Here is a 7,305-nt window from a genome sequence, read left to right on the forward strand (position 1 = left end):
TTAATTAGCTGTAATCGTTAATCTAGCTCAATTACCTGTAATCGTTAATCTAGCTTAATTACCTGTAATCGTTAATCTAGCTTAATTACCTGTAATCGTTAATCTAGCTTAATTACCTGTAATCGTTAATCTAGCTTAATTACCTGTAATCGTTAATCTAGCTTAATTACCTGTAATCATTAATCTAGCTTAATTACCTGTAATCATTAATCTAGCTTAATTACCTGTAATCGTTAATATAGTTTAGTCACGAAAAATCATTCAGTTTTTGCAACGAAAGAGAATAAAATCAGATAAAAGTCCTTGGTAAAACAGCGTAAGTGCAAGAGTGGCTTTCTTCTCGGCTTTATCCACGGTTAAACGCCGTAAGTCCAACAGTATGACAGATAGGGTGAAACAACGTAAGTCAAAGCATGATTAAAAAACATGAAATTTAGCACTTAAACTTAATTTTTCTCAAAAAGCTTAAAAATAAAAATGGTCCTAGAAAAAGGTTTATATTTTGATATAAAACCGTTCCCAAATGTAACAAACGAATATTTCATTTCAAAAGGGTGGCCACAAAATTTGAGAAAAACTCCATGTTATTTCTATGAGAAAATTTAACTTTTTCACCAAAAACACTGACTAATTTTATGTAAATGAAAACCACCCTTAGCAACTTTATTTTTTATAAAATAAACTAATGGGTGGATCTTTTTGAAATTTTAACCACATATTGAGGGCCCGAATTGTAGTTTTTCGAAACAATTAATACAATACAAAAAGACTACATCCAAACAAAAACCCTCCTTATACATTAAGAGCAGTATGAAGTCTTATCTAAGAGATCTACCGCTCTCCTAGAATATAACCAGAGTTACGAGCTTCCAAAACTTGGTGGAATGTTAATCCTATGGAGGAGGCAAAGTACCTACAAGCACCTAAAAGTACCTACAAGTACCCACAAGTACCTACAAGCACCCACAAGTACCTACAAGCACCCACAAGTACCTACAAGTAACCACAAGTACCTACAAGTACCCACAAGTACCCACAAGTACCCACAAGTACCCACAAGTACCTACAAGCACCCACAAGTACCCACAAGTACCTACATGTACCCATAAGTACCTAAAAGCACCCACAAGTACCCACAAGTACCCACAATCACCCACAAGCACCCAAAAGCACCCACAAGCACCTACAAGTACCCACAAGCACCTACAAGTATCCACAAAAACCCACAAGCACCCACAAGTACCCACAAGCACCCACTAGCACCTACATGAGCCCACAAGTACCCACAAGCACCCACAAGTACCCACAAATTCCTACAAGCACCCACAAGCACCCACAAGTACCTACAAGCACCCACAAGTACCCACAAGTACCTACAAGTACCCACAAGTACCTACAAGCACCCACAAGTACCTACAAGCACCCACAAGTACCCACAATAACCTACAGGCACCCACAAGTACCCACAAAAACCCAAAAGTGCCTACAAGCACCCACAAGAACCCACAAGTACCCACAAGCACCTACAAGTACCCACAAGCACCTACAAGTACCCACAAGTACCTACAAGTACCCACAAGTACCTACAAGTACCCACAAGTACCCACAAGTACCCACAAGTACCTACAAGTACCCACAAGTACCCACAAGTACCTACAATTATCCACAAGTACCCACAAGTACCCACAAGTACCTACAAGTACTCAGAAGTACCTACAAGTACCTAAAAGTAGCTACAAGTACCCACAAGTACCTACAATCATCCCGAAGTACCTACAAGTACCCACAAATTCCTACAAGCACCCACAAGTACCCACAAGTACCTACAAGCACCCACAAGTACCTACAAGCACCCACAAGTACCCACAAGTACCTACATGTACCCATAAGTACCCACAAGTACCCACAATCACCCACAAGCACCCAAAAGCACCCACAAGCACCTACAAGTACGCACAAGCACCTACAAGTATCCACAAAAACCCACAAGCACCCACAAGTACCCACAAGCACCCACTAGCACCTACATGAGCCCACAAGTACCCACAAGCACCTACAAGCACCCACAAGTACCCACAAATTCCTACAAGCACCCACAAGCACCCACAAGTACCTACAAGTACCCACAAGTACCTACATGTACCCATAAGTACCTACAAGCACCCACAAGTACCCACAATCACCCACAAGCACCCACAAGCACCCAAAAGCACCCACAAGCACCTACAAGTATCCACAAAAACCCACAAGCACCCACAAGTACCCACAAGCACCCACTAGCACCTACATGAGCCCACAAGTACCCACAAGCACCCACAAGCACCCACTAGCACCTACATGAACCCACAAGTACCCACAAGCACCCACAAGCACCCAAAAGCACCCACAAGCACCTACAAGCACCCGGGCTAAGCACCTACAAGAGCTCAAAGGCCATGTTTTTCTTGCTTAATATGCCTCTAACGGCGTGAATAACGACAAAAACGCCGTATGTCCAATATAAAAAATTAGGGCTAAAATGCGTGTCTCTAACAGTGGTAAAATGCCGTAGTTCCAATACCCAAAACAACGTAAGTCAAAGTATGTGTTAATAATGATAAAAATCAATACTTAAACTTAATTGAACTTAGTGAAACTAAAAAGGCGCTACATTGAACTTTTCTTTTTCATTTCAGATGGTTCCCAAACGTAACGAATGAATAGTTTTCTTTATGCACTATCCCAATTAAGGTCATTTTTCAAAAAAATCTCATGTTATCTCTATGGAAGAATATTGTATCTTTCACCAAATGTCTGATTAATTTTATAGATTTTAAAACCACCCTTAACAACTTCTTTCTTTATTAATCAAAACGCGTCTTGGATTTAACCAAGACCTAAAAAGTATCGATAAGAAGAAGGTTAATCACTTGACTGAATGCGCAGATATTGAAACTTTTTTTAATAAAACTTACATGTTTAAGAAAGTAATGTTCCATCACCCTATTCCATTGAATAAACTTACTTTACTGGTAGTAAATTTTTTCCCTCTCAATAATTTGAAAAATTTACTTATCTCGGGTTTTCGAGCACAATTCCATTCCCCGAAAACATTTTATAACTGCATTTATTATCACTTTTAAGAGAGTACGTGTATGACATTGTGTCGTTAATAAGTTGCTAACATATCCTCCCGTTCATGCCCTGTACGCTCCATAGTGAAACATTTTGTTAATTTTAGTGCAAATTTCAACAATGGCAGCACATTCAATAGGGACGTTATGATTTTTACTCTTGGTTAAACTGAATTGTGTAATAGATCACTTCGACATATCTGAGAGGGAAAGACACGGGGGTAAAACTTTGCCTTCCATCTCGCTCGATGGAAAGATCATAAATGGAGCAGAGACGGCGAGGGGTCCACCTCCTGTATGTCCCGATACTGAGGATTGACATCTCTTTTTTTACGTAGAAAGGGTCTATAGCAGTTGTACGACAGACAATGGTAATAATAATAATAATTAAGGCTTTATTTACTGGAACAATCACTAAGAAACATTCTATTTACACGGTTCTATGCCATGGCGTTTCTATGGTGCGCAAGCAGTAGGGGCGTGCATGATATTCGTAATTTTTGGATTTTCTTTGTTGTAATTATTAACTTAAGCGCGGTCGTAGCCTGAAAATTCTGACTTGGTTATTTTGCAAAATAGCCTGCGTTCACCGAGTCGCGTGATCTACGACGCTATGGCTCGACTCTGCTACTTAGTCTGTATATTTTCAGGAACAAGGATAATGTATTAACGGTTTTTAAAGGAATATGGGTTTTTTAACTTGTCGCTGCGAATCTTCCTATAGTAAGTGTAGTATTTCTAGTATCCCCAGAGACTTCTGGTAGCATTTGGTAGAAAAGTTTTCAAGGCGAGGAATGCTCACAAAAACAATTACTATTTGCTGACGAATACCTTAAAAAGTAATTCACACAGAATTCTCGAGCAGCTTAACGCGTAATTGAGTGGGCTATTGCCTTGTTGACGAGGCCAGGCATGAGAATAGCACAAGGCGACAAGGCGTACTTCTATCAAGGGGGGTATACAACTATACATCCTCCTTCTTCGTATCTGGCGCAGCAGAGGCCAAAGCAGACTACCCTAAATGGTTTTGTCATTGTTACGTGTACTCGTGTAAGTATTTTCCACACGAAAACTCTTAAAAGTGATAATAAATGTAGTTATAAAATGTTTTCGGGGAATGGAATTGTGCTCGAAAACCCGAGATAAGTAAATTTTTAAAATTATTGAGAGGGAAAAAATTTACTACCAGTAAAGTAAGTTTATTCAATGGAATAGGGTGATGGAACATTACTTTCTTAAACATGTAAGTTTTATTAAAAAAAGTTTCAATATCTGCGCATTCAGTCAAGTGATTAACCTTGTTCTTATCGATACTTTTTAGGTCTTGGTTAAATCCAAGACGCGTTTTGATTAATATCTGTTACTTCAGTCTTAATATTAATTAAAATTGTTTAGAAACCTTAGGAGAGAAAACGTTTCAGCGCGTTGTACTTTCATTAGTTAAAGCTTTTGAACTGACCAAGCATCTATTACATAACTTCAATCCTCACTGCTTGAGCTGTAATCGCTAATCTAGCTTAATTAGCTGTAATCGTTAATCTAGCTCAATTACCTGTAATCGTTAATCTAGCTTAATTACCTGTAATCGTTAATCTAGCTTAATTACCTGTAATCGTTAATCTAGCTTAATTACCTGTAATCGTTAATCTAGCTTAATTACCTGTAATCGTTAATCTAGCTTAATTACCTGTAATCGTTAATCTAGCTTAATTACCTGTAATCATTAATCTAGCTTAATTACCTGTAATCGTTAATATAGTTTAGTCACGAAAAATCATTCAGTTTTTGCAACGAAAGAGAATAAAATCAGATAAAAGTCCTTGGTAAAACAGCGTAAGTGCAAGAGTGGCTTTCTTCTCGGCTTTATCCACGGTTAAACGCCGTAAGTCCAACAGTATGACAGATAGGGTGAAACAACGTAAGTCAAAGCATGATTAAAAAACATGAAATTTAGCACTTAAACTTAATTTTTCTCAAAAAGCTTAAAAATAAAAATGGTCCTAGAAAAAGGTTTATATTTTGATATAAAACCGTTCCCAAATGTAACAAACGAATATTTCATTTCAAAAGGGTGGCCACAAAATTTGAGAAAAACTCCATGTTATTTCTATGAGAAAATTTAACTTTTTCACCAAAAACACTGACTAATTTTATGTAAATGAAAACCACCCTTAGCAACTTTATTTTTTATAAAATAAACTAATGGGTGGAGCTTTTTGAAATTTTAACCACATATTGAGGGCCCGAATTGTAGTTTTTCGAAACAATTAATACATCCAAACAAAAACCCTCCTTATACATTAAGAGCAGTATGAAGTCTTATCTAAGAGATCTACCGCTCTCCTAGAATATAACCAGAGTTACGAGCTTCCAAAACTTGGTGTAATGTTAATCCTATGGAGGAGGCAAAGTACCTACAAGCACCTAAAAGTACCTACAAGTACCCACAAGTACCTACAAGCACCCACAAGTACCTACAAGCACCCACAAGTACCTACAAGTAACCACAAGTACCTACAAGTACCCACAAGTACCTACAAGTACCCACAAGCACCCACAACTACCTACAAGCACCCAGAAGTACCCACAAGTACCTACAAGCACCCACAAGTACCTACAAGTACCTACAAGCACCCACAAGTACCCACAAGCACCTACAAGTACCCACAAGCACCTACAAGTACCCACAAGCACCTACAAGTACCCACAAGCACCTACAAGTACCTATAAGTACCCACAAGTAACCACAAGCAACTACTAGTACCCACAAGCACCCACAAGCACCCACAAGCACCTACAAGTACCTACAATTACCCACAAGTACCTACAAGCACCCAGAAGTACCCACAAGTACCTACAAGCACCCACAAGTACCTACAAGCACCTACAAGTACCCACAAGTACCTACAAGCACCCACAAGTACCTACAAGCACCCACAAGTACCTACAAGCACCCACAAGTACCTACAAGTACCCACAAGTACCTACAAGTACCCACAAGTACCTACAAGTACCCACAAGTACCTTAAAGTAACCACAAGTACCTACAAGCACCCACAAGTACCCGCAAGTACCTACAAGTAACCGCAAGTACCTTAAAGTACCCACAAGCACCCACATGTACCTACAAGTACCCACAAGTAACCACAAGTATATACAAGTACCCACAAGTACCCACAAGTACCTACAAGCACCCACAAGTACCTACAAACACCCACAAGTACCTACAAGCACCCACAAGTACCTACAAACACCCACAAGTACCTACTAGAACCCACAAGTACCTACTAGCACCCACAAGTACCTACTAGCACCCACAAGTACCTACAAGTACCCACAAGTACCTACAAGCACTCACAAGCACTCACAAGCACCTACAAGTACCCAAAAGTATCCACAAGCACCCACAAGCACCTAGAAGAACCCACAAACACCTACAAGTATCCACAAGCACCCACAAGCACCTAACAGCACCCGGGCAAAGCACCTACAAGAGCTCAAACGCCATGTTTTTCTTGCTTAATTACCAGTCGTAGGTAATCAGGTTAACTTAATATATATGTGTGGGGTACTTTTCCAAGTTAACTTGTTAGCTAACACAAGCTTAGGTTCTCTTGTTTTTTTACCACTACGAAAATTGGACCAAAGAGGCTTAACCGTGCTAACATCATAAACTGACTATTATCCATCCTAAAATATCGCAGAATGGAATGGTTTTGAAAATATGAAATTAAACATACTTAAACTTAAATCTAATTAATGAAAATTGGAAAGCGGAAAATCTAAATACCAGGCTTTCGTTTAAAACCATTTTCAAGTCAAACAAACGAATAGTTATTGCATTACGGCTACCACAAAATGGTCATCTGTAAAATATTTTCCCATGTTATTTCTATGGGAAAATTTCGAGGTTTTCGTCAAAATGTCTGATTATTTTTATGGAAATGAAAACCACCCTTAGCAACTTTATTTTTTATAAAATAAACTATTAAATGTATCTCTTTGAAATTTTACCCACATATTCAGGGTCCGAATTGTAGTTCTGTGGAATTTTTTAAAAACAGTTAATACGATTCAAAAAAAGTTATAACCAATCAAAAAACCATCCTTATACATTAAAGTCAGTATGAAGTCTTATCTAAGAGAGCTATCGCTCTCCTAGAATAATTCTTTCTTTCTTTGAAATTTTAAC

The sequence above is a fragment of the Phalangium opilio genome, unplaced genomic scaffold (genome assembly GCF_054372755.1).
Source record: "Phalangium opilio isolate 3A_F unplaced genomic scaffold, DU_Popi_V2 ptg000061l_1, whole genome shotgun sequence".
NCBI classification, from domain to species: domain Eukaryota; kingdom Metazoa; phylum Arthropoda; class Arachnida; order Opiliones; family Phalangiidae; genus Phalangium; species Phalangium opilio.